Source organism: Manis javanica, chromosome 1 (genome assembly GCF_040802235.1).
Source record: "Manis javanica isolate MJ-LG chromosome 1, MJ_LKY, whole genome shotgun sequence".
NCBI classification, from domain to species: Eukaryota; Metazoa; Chordata; class Mammalia; order Pholidota; family Manidae; genus Manis; species Manis javanica.
In genome coordinates, this window is record NC_133156.1 from 450390 (window position 1) to 467290 (window position 16901).

The following is a 16901-nucleotide window of genomic DNA, read 5'->3' on the forward strand; positions in this document are numbered from 1 at the left end:
TTTTGCCAGCACTATCTGTAGAAGAGACTGTTATTTCCCCATTGTATGTCCATGGCCCCTTTATTGAATATTCATTGACCATATATGTTTGGGATAATGTCTGGAGTCTCTAATCTTTTCCACTGGTCTGTGGCTCTGTTCTTGTGCCAGTCTCAAATTGTCTTGATTACTATGGCATTGTAGTAGAGCTTGAAGTTGGGGAGTGAGATCACCCCCAGTTTATTCTTCTTTCTCAGGATTGCTTTGGCTATTCAGGGTCTTTGGTGTTTCCATATGAATTTTTTGAACTATTTGTTCCAGTTCATTGAAGAATGTTATTGGTAATTTGATAGGGATTGTATCAAACTGTATATTGCTTTGGGCAGGATGGCCATTTTGATTATATTAATTCTTCCTAGCCAAGAGCATGGGATGAGTTTCCATTTGTTAGTGTCCTCTTTAATTTCTCTTAAGAGTTTCTTACAGTTTTCAGGGTATAGGTCTTTCACTTCTTTGGTTAGGTTTATTCCTAGGTATTTTATTCTTTTTTGATGCAATTGTGAATTGAATTGCTTTCCTGATTTCTCTTTCTATTGGTTCATTGTTAGTGTATAGGAAAGCCACAGATTTCTGTGTGTTAATTTTGTATTCTGCAACTTTGCTGTATTCCGATATTAGGTCTAGTAGTATTGGAGTGGAGTCTTTAGGGTTTTTTTGTGTACAATATCATGTCATCTGCAAATAGCTACAGTTTAACTTCTTCTTTACCAATCTGGATTCCTTGTATTTCTTTGTTTTGTCTAATTGCCATGGCTAGGACCTCCAGTACTATGTTAAATAACATTGCAGAGAGTGGGCATCCCTGTCTTGTTCCCGATCGCAGAGGAAAAGTATTCAGCTTCTTGCTGTTCTGTGTGACATTGGCTGTGTGTTTATCATATATGGCCTTTATTATGTTGAGGCACTTGCCCTCTATACACATTTTGCTGAGAGTTTTTATCATGAATGGATGATGAATTTTGTCGAATGCTTTGGCAGCATCTATGGAGATGATCATGTGGTTTTTTTCTTTCTTTTTGTTGGTGTGGTGGATGATGTTGATGGATTTTCGAATGTTGTACCATCCTTGCATCTCTGGGATGAATCCCACTTGGTCGTGGTGTATGATCCTTTCCATATGCTGTTGAATTCTGTTTGCTAATATTTTGTTGAGTATTTTTGAGTCTTCGTTCATCAGGGATATTGGTCTGTAAGTATCCTTTTTGTTGGGGTCTTTGCCTGGTTTTGCAAGTAGGCTGATGTTGCCTTCATAGATTGAGTTTTGGAGTATTCCCTCCTCTTCTATTTTTTGGAAAACTTTAAGTGGAATTGGTATTATATCTTCTCTGTCTGATAAAATTCCGAGGTAAATCCATCTGGCCCAGGGGTTTTTTTCATGGGTAGTTTTATGATTACCGCTTCAATTTCATTGGTGGTAATTGGTTTGTTTAGATTTTCTGTTTCTTCCTTGGTCGGTCTTGGAAGTTTGTATTTTTCTAGAAAGTTGTCCATTTCTTCGAGGTTTTCCAGCTACTTAGCATATAGGTTTTCATAGTAGTCTCTAATAATTCTTTATATTTCTGTTGGGTCCGTCATGATGTTTCCTTTCTCATTTCTGATTCTGTTGATGTGTATTCATTCTCTTTTTGTCTTAATAAGTCTGGCTAGAGGCTTATCTATTTTGTTTATTTTCTCAAAGAACTGGCTCTTGGTTTTATTGTTTTTCTCTTGGTTTCATATTTTTTCTTTTGTTTAATTCTTCTCAATTTTGTTTATTTCTTCTCTGATCTTTATTATGTCCCTCCTTCTGCTAGCTTTAGGCCTCATTTGTTCTTCTTTTTCCAATTTTTATAATTGTGACGTTAGACTGTTCATTTGGGTTTGTTCTATCTTCTTTAAATATGCCTGGATTGCTACATACTTTCCTCTTAAGACTTCTTTTGCTGCATCCTACAGAAGTTTTGGCTTTGTGGTGTTGTTGTCATTTATCTCCATATATTTTGCTGGATCTCCATTTTAATTTGGTCATTGATCCATTGACTATTTAGAAGTGTGTTGTTAAGCCTCCATGTGTTTGTGAGCCTTTTTGTTTTCTTTGTACAATTTATTTCTAGTTTTATACCTCTGTGCTCTGAAAAGTTGGTTGATAGAATTTCAATCTTTTGGAATCGACTGAGGCTCTTTTTGTGGCCTAGCATGTGGTCTAGTCTGGAGAATATTCTATGTGTACTTGAGAAGAATGTGTATCCTGTTGCTTTTGGGTGTAGAGTTCTATAGATGTCTATTAGGTCCATCTGTTGTAGTGTGTTCTTCAGTGCCTCTGTGTCCTTACTTATTTTCTGTCTGGTGGACCTGTCCTTTGGCATGAGTGGTGTTGAAGTGTCCTAAAATGAATGCATTGTATTCTTTTTCCTCCTTTAGTTATGTTAGTATGTGTTTCACATATGCTGGTGCTCCTGTGTTGGGTGCATATATATTTATAATGGTTATATCCTCTTGTTGGACTGAGCCCTTTTTCATTATGTAATGTCCTTCTTTATCTCATTACTTTCTTTGTTTTGAAGTCTATTTTGTCTGATACTAGTATTGCCACACCTGCTCTTTTCTCCCTATTGTTTGCATGAAATATCTTTTTCCATCCCTTGACTTTTAGTCTGTGCATGTCCTTGGGTTTGAGGTGAGTCTCTTGTAAGCAGCACATAGATGGGTCTTTTTTTATCCATTCAGTGACTCTGTCTTTTGATTGGTTCATTCAGTCCATTTACATTAAGGTGATTTTCAATAGGTATGCACTTTTTGCCAATTCAGGCTTTAGATTCATGGTTACCAAAGGTTCCATGTTACTTCCCTTACTATCTTAGAGTCTAACTTAACTCACTTAGTACGTTGTTACAAGCACAATCTAAAGGTTCTTTTCTATTTCTCCTCCTTTTTCTTCCTCCTTCATTCTTTATATATTAGGTATCAAATTTTGTACTTTTAATCTATACCTTGATTGACTTTGAGGATAGTCAATTTTATTTTTTATTTGCCTCACCATCAGCTGCTCCATCCTCCCTACCATGGTTTTACTAGTTCTGGTTACAGCTATCTAACCCTAGGAACACTTCCAACTATAGCAGTCCCTCCAAAATAGACTTCAGAGATGGTTTGTGGGTGGTAAACTCTCTAAGCTTTTGCTTATCTGGAAATTGTTTCATCCTTCCTTCAAATTTAAATGATAATCTCACCGGTTAAAGTAATCTTGGTTCCAGGCCCTTCTGCTTCATTGCATTAAATACATCATGCCACTCCCTTTTGGCCTATAAGGTTTCTTCTGAGAAGTCTGATGTTAGCCTGATGGGCTTTCCATTGTATGTGATCTTATTTCTGCCTCTGGCTGTTTTTTACAGTCTGTCCTTATCCTTGATCTTTCCCATTTTAATTACTATGTATCTTGTCTTACTATGCTATTGTCTTCCTTGGGTCCCTTGTGTTGGGGGGTCTGTGGATATCTGTGGCCTGACAGACTATGTCCTTCCCCAGATTGGGGAAGTTTTCAGCAACTACCTCCTCAAAGACACTTTCTATCCCTTTCTCTCTTCTACTTCTTCTGGTATCCCTATAATGCAAATATTGGATTGGTCACACAGTTATTTCAATATTCTTTCATTTTTAGGGATCCTTTTTTCTCTCTGTGCCTCAGCTTCTTTGTATTCCTCTTCTCTAGTTTCTATTTCATTTATTGTCTCCTCCACCATATCCAACCTGCTTTTAATACCCTCCATCGTGTTCTTCAATGATTGGATCTCTGACCTGAATTCATTCCTGAGTTCTTGGATGTCTTTCCATACCTCTGTTAGAATGTTGTTGATTTTTATTTTGAACTCCCTTTCAGGAAGAGTCATGAGGTCCATATCATTTAAATCTTTCTTGGGAGTTGTATTAACAATTTTACTCTGGACAAGGTTCCTTTGGCATTTCATGTTTGTATTCAGTGCCCTCTAGTATCCAGAAGCTCTATTCTGGAGCTGCTGATCCCCTGAAGCAATGTCGGGTGTTGCAGGGTAGCAGTACTCATGCCTCGGGGGAGGAAGGAGCTGTTCCCTGCCTCCCGGCTGCTGTGCCTGTCTCCACTGCCTGAGCCAGTGGGCCGGTCACACAGGTATAAGTTTTTGTCCCAGAGCAGCCAGATATGGATCCCTGCTTTCCACAAGCAGCTGGAATTGCAGTCTCCCCAGGAACTCTGCCTGTATTAACTTTCCAACCCGGTGGTCATGTGAGTCTCATGAAAGCATCATGAAATGTAGGTTTGTGCTCCCAGAGCAGATCTCTGGAGCCAGGTATTTAGCAGTCACAAGCCTTCCACTCCCTCCCCGCTCCATTTCTCTTCCTCCCGCCGGTCAGCTGGTGTGGGGAAGGAGCTCGGGTCCCATAGAGCCACAGCTCTGGTACATTACCCTGTTCAGTGAGGTCTGCTCTTTTCTCCAGGTTTATGCAGTCTGGAACCAGCCTCTTTCCTGCTGCTCTCTCAGGATTAGTTGCACCAATTAAATTTTCTATTTGTATACAGTTTTTGGAGGAAGCCTCTGTCTCTCCTCTCATGCCACCGTGTTTAATCCAATCTCTGTTAAGAGTTTTTATCATGAATGGATGTTTTATTTTGTTGAATGCTTTTTCAGTATCTATGGAGATGATCATGTGATTTTTGTCCTTTTTGTTGATGTGGTGGATGATGTTGATGGATTTTCAAATGTTGTACCATCCTTGCATCCCTGAGGTGAATCCCTCTTGATCATGGTGTATGATCTTCGTGATGTATTTTTGAATTCGGTTTGCTAATATTTTGTTGAGTATTTTTGCATCAGTTTTTCATCAGGGATATTTGTCTGTAATTTTCTTTGATTTTGCTTATTTTGTTTTAATTTCATACTTGCTTGGTAATTAGTTGGTTTAGTGTCTTTACTGTGGATTTATTTTTAGTGTTGAAGCTATTTTGCTGTAGGGACCTTCCCAGCTATGGAAGTCCCTTTACCATATCCTGTAAGGCTGGCTTAGTGGTGGTGAATTCCTTTACCTCTTGTTTATTTGGAAGTTGTTTACTACCTTCCTGAAATTTGAATGATAATCATGCCTGCCTCATAGAGGATCCTTAGTGGAGGTCCTTGTGTTCTGGTACATTAAATCTGTCATGCCACTCCCTTCTGGCCTATAGAGTTTCTGTTGAGAAGTCTGCTGATAGCCTGATGTGATTCCCTTTATAAATAATATTTTTTGTCTGTCTTAATGCTTGCAACACTCTCTCTTTGTCCTTGATATTGCCATTTTAATTGTTCTGTGTCTTGGTATTCTCTTCTTGGGGTTCCTTTTGTTAGGGGCTCTCTGTGCTTCTGTGACCTGAGTGTCTATTTCCTTCTCCAAACTGGGAAGTTCTCAAAAATAATTTCCTTAAAGAGGCTTTCTAACCCTTTGTCTCCTTCTCTTTCTGATATCCCTATCATGCAAATAAGGTTTCATTTGCTTTGCTCACATGGGTCTTTTATCATGCTTTCATTCTGAGAGATACTTTTTTCTCTGTTCCTCATCTTCTTATTTTCCTGTTCCCTAATTTCCATCTCATTTACCATCTCCTCTACCTGCCTGAATCTACTCTTAAATCCCACCAGTGTCTTTAATTTCAAATACTGTACTCTTGAGCTCTGAGTGGCTCTATCTCAGATCTTCTATCTCTTTGTTGACATCCTGAGATCTTGAATACTTTTCTGAACATTTGTGAGTGTGTCTAAGACTTTTATTTTGGAATCTTTATCAAGAATACTGGTTATCTCTCTTTCATTTAACTCTCATTCTGGAGTCTGTCCTGTAGTCTTGTTTGAATCATATTCCTCTGTCTCCTCATTTTGTCAGGGTTTCTGTGTTTCTTCTTTGTATTAGATGGCTCTGCTATGCTTCCAGGCCTATAGAGTCATAGCTTTATGATGAAAGCGTCTAAGGTGCCCAGCAGTGTGGGGTTCTTCACTGACTAGTGCCTGATTTTATTCTGAAGGACCGCCATCTTTTTCTGTGCAGTGGGCAGGTATAGTCTTTCTGTCTGTGCTGGCAGTTTGCTTCAGCTGCTGCCTTTGTGATCGGCCCAGGAGCATCTGATCTCTATGAGGGAAGGGCTGCCCTCTGTCTGACCTGCTGCAATGGCAAGGCTGCAAGGTTAATGGATTGGGCAGACTGATGTGTGGCTCTGCCCCAGCCAGACACACAGCCCTGGGTTTCGACACATATGGGGAGTAGAGATCTCTTGGGTCTGGCTCCTGTAGGCACCTGCCCAGTTGGGCTCAAATGGAGCCTAGGACGTTAGGAAAGTATCCCTCCACCTGCCAGGCCACAAAGTCTGATGCTGCTGATGGACCAAGCTGGTTTGCTCCCAGCATCACACAGGGAGGAGCCACAGGGCTGTGTTGCCAGCTAAGGAGACAGTGCATCCAGGGCTCCCAAGAGTTCCCAGTCTGTTGGGCTGAGGAAGTGCTGGGGTTGGCTATCGTCCACCTGCCCTTTCTCCTGAGGAGAAAGTTCCATCCAACTCTCATCCCTCTGGCTCCCCTGCCACTGCTGGCAAGTCTCTCAAGCTGCTACCTCTGCTTTGAGTCTCAGGGCTGGTGGAACATGCCCTTCCACCACAGTGGCTGGGGTCTCAGCCTCCCAGAGTCTCCCACCCATCCCTGGTGTCCAGCTCTGCTGATCACCAGAACCCAGTGTAACGTGGGCTTGTGCTCCAGAGCAGACCTCCAGGGCCATCTGTGCAGCCCTCCTGGGCCACTCACCCCTCATCGCTCTGTTCCTCTTCCTTCTGCCTGGAGGCTGGGGGCTGGGGGGAGTTGGGCCTTGTGTCCCTCTTGCTCTTGACTCTGCCACTTCACCATTTTCTGTGTGGTCCTGTCTTCTCCCCCAGGTGTGGGTGGCCTGTTCTCCTGTCTTCAGTGCATTTTCGGGGGTGGTTGTATTTGCTGTATTTTCTTCTTTTATGTGTTTTTGGAGGGAGGTTTTCTCCTTGCCTTCCTACTCTGAAATCTTTCCCTGGAAACTCCTCTGGAGCATTTCACACTGCATGGTGGTGGTTTCTCCTTACTCATGGTAGTTGTGCTCTACAAAGTTGCTTCAGACACTAAATTAACAGATCTTGAAACATTGCTCCTGGAGAAAATCACAGGCTGAAGTTTGGGCAAGACTCTGGCCAGAACGCTTTTGTCCTCCAATCAACATATAACCTTGTTTTGTGTGTGTTTCTGTTTAAAAACATCTCTTCTACTGTGGACTCATGGGCATTGAGCTCACAACCAACAGCCCCATAGTTCAGCCTGAACACAGCTTATCTAACACACATATCTTCTCCCAAAGACACATCACAGGGTTCTTGTACTTAGGACGCTTACACAGCTTCAGCACTGAGGCCACTTCAAACCAGAGCCAGTTCATCCCAAACTACTAAAAATGTGAAAAACACGTTCATAAATAGACTGTGAAGAGGGTACCTGTTTACATTAGAATTGGAACAAGAAGGCAGAACACTGCCTTGTGTGACCTCAACTAAAAATGTGCATTGGCAACTCAACTTTTTGCTGTTCTGTGGCTCTCAGAATGACCGTGATGGCGTGGGAGCCCTCACGTGGGTGTCCCAAGTGGGTGAGGCACAAATAGTGACGGGTGACCATCTGTAATGCAGAGTGAACAGCCTCATGCAGGGGCCACTTTACAGCGACCCAGGGGACTGTGCTGTCACACTCCCTGCCAGTGACAGGAAGATGTCCATTAGCAGAAAACCCATGTACTTAGCAAAGTAGAGTATAGCTTCTTGGTGAGCTAAAGTATGCCTTGAGGAATGTAACTTGGTCCTTGGTCTTCCCATGTGATGGGCCATCCTCATTGGTCAGTGTCACTACTGTCCACTAATGGATGGGGTACGCGGTCCGTATTTTTCTTCTTCCTAGTGATGTGTTCCAAGGACCTCAGTCACACTGTGGGAATGGGGAGAAGAGGGAGCTGGAGAGGAGGCTGGGTGAGGAACCGCAGCAGGTCTGGGTGCAGAGGAGCCAGGCAGACAGAGGGTGTGAGTGCATTGGGCTGATGAGAAGACCTCCAAGAGGGAAGATGCAGGGGGGACCCCAGGGCCTGGCCCTTCTCCTTGACCTACGTCAGCCAGCTCCTGTCTGTAGGAATTGTGTCCATGAACATTGTGTGTGTGGTGCATGTGGTGGGAGGACTTCTCTTTTCTTGGAGGACAGTAAGGTCCCAGGGGTGAACAGGCTGCCCCACCTGTCCCAATGTCCTTCCATGGTGCCTCCCACCTCTGTCCCTCAAGCCTTGTTCTCCAGGACAGAGGATATTTCTGTGTTGGCTTAGAGTTTTTCTGGCCCAACAGTCTACTTGAGTCCCCTTCCTTCTGTGACAGCTTCTGGGGCTTAGTTTTCAAGGTGACAGCAGCAGACTGGGGGGGGCCTCCAGACCCTTGCATTTGCCATTGAGGATCTTCTCTGTCTAGCCTAGTATTTACCTGAAACTTTCTTTTTCAGTTCGTGAGAAATGCAGCACATGTGAATCTCAATGTGAGCGTGGCTGGTGTGTGTCTTCTCTGTGCAGTGATGGTGCCAAGCCCCTGCCCTCACCATCTGAAGAGGTGAGTGCCCCGGGGGCAGGGATGCGTGTTGGTGGAGTGGATATGAGAACATGGGTTAGATGGCAAGCATGAAGCCATGAGAAGGCAGTTCACTATGTTAAAAAACAAAGAAAAAACACCGATACTGTTCACAGCTATAACGCAGGCATCTGTGCAGGAAACGGGGGCAGCTCAAGAGCAGAGAAAACCTGAAAATTATTGCCCAGAAGCCTCTCGTCACTACATCAGAATGTCCCGAAAGTTAAGATGCTCCTGTTGAAAGTCACTCATTTTTTTTTGAAAATTATAGATACTAAAGTTGTTTTTGTTATCATTAATTTACAGTTACATGAGGAACATTGTTTATTAGACTCCCCCCATCACCAAGTCCCCCCAACATAGCCCATTATAGTCACTGTCCATCAGCATACTAAGATGCTGTAGAATCACTACTTGTCTTCTCTGTGTTGTACAGCCCTTCCTATGCCCCCCCTACATTATGTGTGCTAATAGTAATGGCCCCCACTTTTTTCCCCTTCTCCCTCCCTTCCCACCCATCCTCCCCAGTCCCTTTCCCTTTGGTAACTGTTAGTCCATTCTTGGGTTCTGTGAGTCTGCTACAGTTTTGTTCCTTCAGTTTTTTTTTCTTTGTTCTTATGCTCCACAGATGAGTGAAATCATTTGGCACTTGTCTTTCTCTGCCTAGCTTTTTTCACTGAACATAATACCCTCTAGCTCCATTCATGTTGTTGCAAATGGTAGGATTTGTTTTGTTCTTATGGCTGAATAATATTCCATTGTGTATGTGTACCACATCTTCTTTATCCATTCATCTACTCATGGACCGTTAGGTTGCTTCCATTTCTTTGCTATTGTAAACAGTGCTGCAATAAACAAAGGGGTGCATATGTCATTTTCAAATGGGGCTGCTGCATTCTTAGGATAAATTCCCAGGAGTGGAATTCCTGGGTCAAATGGTATTTCTATTTTTAGTTTTTTGAGAAACCTCCATGCTGCTTTCCACAATGGCTGAACTAATTTACATTCCCAGCAGCAGTGTAGGAGGGTTCCCCTTTCTCCACATCCTCGCCAGCATTTGTTGTTCCTAGTCTTTTTGAGGCCATCCTAACTGGTGTGAGGTGATATCTTATTGCGGTTTTAATTTGTGTTTCTCTCATTAGCGATGTGGAGTGTCTTTTCATGTGTCTCTTGGCCATGTGAATTTCTTCTTTGGAGAAGTGTGTGTTCAGATCCTCTGCCCATTTTTTAATTGGATTATTTGCTTTTTGTTTGTTGAGGTGCATGAGCTCTTTATATATTTTGGATGTCAATTCTTTATCGGATCTGTCATTTATGAAAATATTCTCCCATACTGTAGGATGCCTTTTTGTTCTATTGATGGTGGAAAGTCACTCTTAAGAGGTTTTTTGTAGGAGGTTTGCGAATGTGAGGTCGCAGTGCCAGCCATGGCCGAGAGGCCCTCCTGGGGCTCTACTCTGAGCTCTCATCACCAGGAGCTCTCTGGGGCTCCCATGTGACATGAGGTGCAGCCTGGGCCTGAATCCTCCTGCTTGCATTCGACCTTCGTAAGGTCCCTCCTCCCTTGTGTTGTCTCATCACTAAGTGGGTGTGAGCTTGTCCCCAAGCATGTGATGGATCTGTGGGTGGGATGCATTGGACGGTCTGTTCTGCAGCAGTGGCCATGGCCCCTCCCAACCTCCTGTCGGTCCTGCATCAGATCCGGGGTCCAGGTCAGGTAATGAGCAGATGCCCTGTGACCTCCTTTGCTGGGAGCTTGTTACAGTGGTGAATGGATGGCCGGGAAGAGCCTCTGGAGCAGGTTGTTTGGCTTGTATTCTTGCAGTGAATTGAAGGCTCCTGATTTGAAAATAAGCTGTATCTTCCCCCTTCCCTTCCAGGCTCATACCTCCTCACCCGCACTCAGCTCTGGAAAGAGGTTCCCTTGATCCATGGCACCGCGGAGCTCTCAGGCTCTGTCCCACCTGGTTACAGAGAGACAGGAGGGTGTCAGCCCAGCCAGGCTTCCTCATCCTCCCAGCACCCATTCCTTGGCTCTGTGTGCAGGTGCCACTGAGAAAGTTCCCACTGTCTCCTCGGGATTGTGACCCTGGGCACTTCCAGCGTGGTGCCTGGTAGGGCTCCTGTGGTGGGGAGCAGTGCACCTGCCACATGGCCCACACAGACAGCAGTGATGAGGCCAGGTGTAGGTGTGGGCTCCCAGGAGGGAGACGGCAAAGGGCTCCCTGGGGGCCTGCTGCTTCCTCATGGCCTGAGACAGCAGTTCAGGAGGCAAAGTTGCAGGCCTGGAAATGCATTCCTGCAGAAGGAGGGAGGTGGCTTGATGCTGCACTGGGGAAGCCCAGCTGGTAGTGGGGTGCAGGTTGTTAACCCTATACTATCAGGTCATCCCAGACCCCCAGGAAGAGCCATAGCTGAGAGTCAGGGCCACTCCCACACCTGCCTCTGCCTCAGCCTGAGGTAGGGCATCCGGGACACAGTGTCCAAGGCTCAGATGAAGGTGCAAAGTGCTCATGGTCACCCCCAGTCAGGCATAGTGTTCCCGCAGCTGCTGTCTCTCCCCACAGGTGCTGGCCTCTGGCAGTTGTAGCTTGGTGCAAGGAGAAGGGCTACCCCCTCACTCATGCTGTCCCTTAAGAACAAGTCTGCATGGCAGAGCTGTCCCAGCCACCCACCCGGGTCCTATGCCAGAGCCTTTCTGGGCTCCTGGTGAGTCCTGTCTTCCTCCCTCCCTGTCCCGTGTCTTCTGGAGCCTGACCACCTGCAGACACCTAGCAGCGGCCCTTCCAGGCCCAGCTGTGCTCTTGAGGAGAAGCAAGCAGCTCTCCTGGATGTCCCTTCCGCCTAAGAGCTGGGAGTGTGGCCCACCCCTATGTCAAGGGCAGGGCCTCCTGAGCTCTCCTGGAGCAGAGTCGTTGGCTGAACAGAGTGAGCTGGAATGTGAGGAGGAAGCAGAAGACTGTCCTGTGGGCTGGTCACCATGGCATCTCTGGTAGAGCAGCTCAGTCAGGTCCCTGTGCCTCATCACCTCCCACCTCCGCAGGGGCTCTCTGTGTCCAGGCTGAACTTGGGCACCTGTTACATCGGGACCCGAAGAGGTGGCACTGGCATGAGGTGTGTGCCAGGGTTAACATGGGGTGACTGCATTCCATGTGAACCTGGTCCTAAGCACTCTCTGAGGGGATGAAATCAAGTGTGTGACCACTTGGTCTTGTTGTGAGTTGGAGGCTTTTTATCTGTGGTGACCTGTCTCCACAGTTTCACTGCTTTCCAGCTCTGTGAGGTACGTGCTGGCAAGCGAGGCTCTGGGCTGAGGAGCAGGGGCCGCATCTGCAGAGATGTGCATGCGAGCAGAGGTCAGGATGGCCGTGCAGTCAGCCCTGTCCCACCCCAGGCTCCTTTGGGCGTACCATCATCCTGGCTGTGCCCTGCCACCTGCAGGCCTCCCCTGTGAAGTACTGTCATACCTGGTGTCTCACACTGAGTTACAGTACGTGGGTATTAGCATAGCCTTTTTGAGGAGGGGAGCACCACCCAAACACCAGCCAGACCCTCACCACCCTGCAGGGGAGGCAGACCACCCATCCTGTGTCCTCGGAGCTGGGGATCACTGCTCAGGCTCCTGGAGGCCATGCTGGGAGCCACACTCAGGTGACACGGTCTGAACCAGCCCTGCTGGTGGTCAGTCAGTTGCTCTGACTCCTCTGTGGAGTGAGGAGCTTGAAAGCAGATGGGCTGGCATCAAGGACAAGGCCGTGATCATGTGTCTTTTGGCTGTAACTCAGTGGGTCAGAGGGTCTTCTGGACAGATCTGGTGGGGACAGCATTAAGTGGCTACATATGGACACATAGGAATGGGTCTGTGGTGACAGGTATGTTCCCTTATGCCGGTTTTCATCTTGTCCTTACAAAATAACACACAGACTGAAACAAAACCAGGGGCCATTGCCATCCTACAGTGGGGATAACTGTCCCCCCTAATGGAAAGGGTCAAGGAGTATGAGGTGCTTAGCAATGGAAAATGCACATTCATTTCCCATGGAGTTAGTCACACTGTCAGCCAGTGACCATTATGTGATGGTCATCTGCCTCTACAAATAATACTTTGGAGCACTGAAAAGAGAGTTCCCTGATGGAGACAATTATGCCAGTTGGAGAATGAATTACCGTGGTGTGCAACTCGGATGGCTGTGAGCTGAGGCCTAGGAATAGCTGCAGTGTGACCTGGATACACATGTTGAATGGTTTCCTCTCTTTGGGGATGAGATCAGATTGTCCACTGGTCACCGTGATCGGGAGGCATCTGTACCGGACAGATGGGATCACCGGCCAGCTTTTGGCAAGTCATATGGTGGCTGTTTGGAGGGGGAAAGCTGAGTCCATGATTGCTCTGCAGGGTGACTTGAACCAGCCACAGTCCTTGGCTGCAGATACTCTAGATGGTTGAGTCTGGGCATCCACATGCCTAGTCACGGTCTTTGTTATTCCTCTAGTTCTGCTTTGCTTGCACTGACTCAACACAGACTGAGTAGGCGGACACGTACCTGACTGCAGATGCCTGGTGACATGGGCCACCTGCACACATAGTAATTTAAAAAACTTCTGCAAAAAGTCTTTTATTTTTATAAAGTGAGGTATACGTGTGCATACTCGATGGCCCACCGATACATTTACATGAGGTAAAATAGTCATTTCTAGATGATACCATTTCTTAATTTGAAGCATGATTGACATACATTATATTAGGTCCAGGTCTGAACTCTCTTTGCTGAAGTAAGTGCTCCTGTGAATGGAGAACTTGTGTGGATTGAAATGACAGGAGGAGGCAGCATGGAGGTGGGGATAGTGTCTCATCCACAGCAAGGTGCTTGAGAGGGGGGAGGGAACTGTGTGGGGGACATAGCCTCTGCAACAGGACCTCCCTCTGCCAAGGTCCATGGACGTGGGGACAGCATGCCCTCCTTGTCAGAGCCCAGCCCGCACCGGGATGGTGGTGTGTGCATCACATGGGCGAGTCAGAGCAGACCTCTGGCTCCCAGGCTAGATACCCCCTCTGCATCTGTCCCATTTCAGTCCCTTGACCCGGGAACCTGTTACCCTGGGCTCAGCATTGGGCAGTGGCTTCTAATGCCTCTGGGGGCCAAGAATAGGTCTGAGGCCACATCTTCCTCTGGGATTCACCTACTTCCCAGCCCAGGAGGGTTGGCAGGTTCCCTGGCTGTCATCCAGGCCTAGGGACTGTTGTATTCCTCAGCTTCCTGTACAGCTGTCATGGTAATTTGTCACCAAATGATGACTAAGCAGTACCATAGAATTTCAAGGAACCCTTCCTGTACTCTCACAGTTATGCCAAAGGAATACAGTAAGTTAACTATTGAGGGAAAAAAAATTGGAGCACCTGTCAGTGTTCTGGGAATGAACTGAGGGTATTTCCTGAGGCAGAACCTCACCCTCCAGCTGCCTGTCACGATGCACCTGGGTTAAGGTACTGGGCTGAAGTGGAGGGGCCCCTGGCAGCCGGGTAGAGAGAATGTGATGGCAGGAAAGGTCCCAGTGGTCAGGGATGGGGTTGCCAGTCTAGAAGGCACCGGCAGCACTGTGTGTGCGTGCTGTGGTGTTATGCTGGTGTGAACTGTCCTGAGCCTTGGATAAATCTCACCCCATGAATCTCCCCATCACCCAAGGTGGTGACCCAGCTAACTCAGCTGCAGGGCCCCTCTGGGGCTGCTGTGCTTGACAATGAAGCTTCTGGTCTGAAAGGGAGACATGCACAGCACAGCCCACAGATAGAGGACAGAAGGTACCGGACTGTTTTCAGAGAGGACTTGAGCAGCCTTAGGGACTGAGGGTCTGTAGTGTTCTCCTGCAGGGATCTTCCCGTTCTCCTGTAGAGGGTCACATGCACGCAGTGCCCCAGTTCCAGGTGGTGTGCGATGAAGCTGTAATGACTCAATGGCAACATTCGTTCCTGTACTATTGTGAATGACTCAGTGATGCCAGTGACATCTTGCTGTCTCCTTCCAGGTGATGCAGGAAGCGGTGAAGCCCTGGTCCTCCATCCTCATGTGGACGCTGCCCGTGACCCAGGGGCAGCGGTCACTGCCTGGTGGGATTCCTGCCTGCAGGCGCCGGCCTCAGCTGTCCCACTGAGGAGGCTGCACCTCAGTTCCTCGTGGTAACTACCGTTATGGCCCAGGTAGTGTGATTTCATTTCTCCATGTCCAGTTATAAAAAAGGTTGGGGCTCTTTCCCTGGGAACATTCTTCAAAGACAACCTCAGTGTTAGTATCCTGTGGGCTGAGTGCTGCCATGACCATGTGACGGGGCTGTGATGTGAAAACCACTGCTATCTCCGTTCCCTTAAGGAATGTTTAGTGCATGAGAACAAGTGAGGGGGTAGCGAGAGGGGTTCCCCTTTGTCTGGGGTGTAGGTCCCTTGCTGACGGTGAGGGCTTTTCTGTAAATCAGAGAAGCGGGGAGGTGCTAACCAGCAAGTCCCTCCTCACTTCCACCATGCAGAGGACTTGTGCTTTAGAATGCCAAGTTGGCAAAATAAGATCAAACTGACAGTGATGTCAGTTACTCCCCCCAGAACTTAAGAGCAAGTCTCATATAAAGGGAGGCCTTTGTAACAGACGAGTAAATCTCCAAAACACATGGATTCATGGAATTTGAGCCCCAGAAGCTCCCAGAAGGGAGAGAAATAACTGAAGACAAGACACTCAAATTATGAGTTTCATATTTTAATGTTTCATAGCTTTGTACATTACTGTTAGAGTAAGGAGAAGAACTGGCCTTCAGAGAATGAGTGGCTGGCAGTATCCCCTAACAAGACGTGACCAGCCACAGGGAAGAGCACATCCTGTTCAGACTGAGAAATCATCTGAACCTCTCTTCCTAGGCAGAGGACTCATAGGCAGTGCTTGGCAGGACAGCCAACATGGGGTGTTCCAGATGGCAGCCGGCTGCAGGTCATGATTCTACAGCTGAGTGGATGGTGACTATGCGGGTGCATAGCTCTGATCATTGACTGTGTCTCACAGTTGGAGGAAGAGCCCCGCCAGTCCGTAATCTAACACACATTTGTGAACCAGTGTTGCTATGACTTGGGGGAGCTTTTCTTATTTGCTTGTTCTTAAACATCAACATGCTGAATTCCATGCTGCCCGAGATCCTGGCTTTCATACAAGGTGCTCTGCTGTAGAGGGCACTGGGGCACGGCACAGACAGAACTGGGCCAGGAATTGTTAGTAGCTGCAACCCCTTATGTGTAAATGGGGACAGGACCTGGCTCAGGTGCCTAAGTACACATGAAAGCACCAGGTGAATCTGAACCATTCTACATTGCTGGGTATTTCTAGTCCTCAAAGAGAGTGCTCTGAAACACAGTGCTCTGATGTGTTCTTTCTGGCTAGTCTAGGTTTCAAAAAACTGGGAAATGCTGTTTAAAATAATCTGCCTCTTGATATTTCTAAACACTGATCAGTTGGGCTGGCCGCATCTAAGTGCAAAAACCAGTCATCAGGTCGTAGCCCAGAGATATTCATTTGGTAACTATGTGGGGAGACCTCTGCCATCTATTTTAAGAATTCCAGACAGTGTTCAAAATCACTGCCCATCATCACTACTACCTGTCAATTGCCTGGACTGCATGCCATTCTCTCATACCCTGATTTTCCTGCTTTGTATATCTGGGCATACCTTAGACCTGCCTTTGTTTCGAGAGGCCTACAACTGTTTGTATTTACCTTGAAGAGTCTTCCCAGAACACATCTCATTTGCACTCTTGTTATAGAACTGGAGGTTGTTTTCATACTGAGCAAGTGGTCTTGAGATAAAACATCTCTTGTGCTAATAACCATTCCCTGTATTTCAGCCCAATCAGTAGCGCTTGGCAAAGCAAGGCAGCGGTGGTCTACTGGAAACACTGATTTCCTTCCTGAAAGAAGATTGTAGATTTAAGCGTTTATAGTAAACTTAGTCCACAAGGTAAGCAACCTTGCACCCTTGCAATGAATGTGGCCAGCTGAGTCCACCTGAATTTCCCTGCGCAGGGGATGCCTGTCTGGCAGCATCTCTGTGCTCCCTTTTGGGGGAAGCATGCGGCAGGCGAGGGTCTCCAGATGGCCTCACACTCCTGTTTTATGCAGCTGCAGTCTTGTGCTCCAGATGATGCAGGGGGGCTAAGGAACGGGGCTCTGCTTTCAGGCCGTTACTGCAG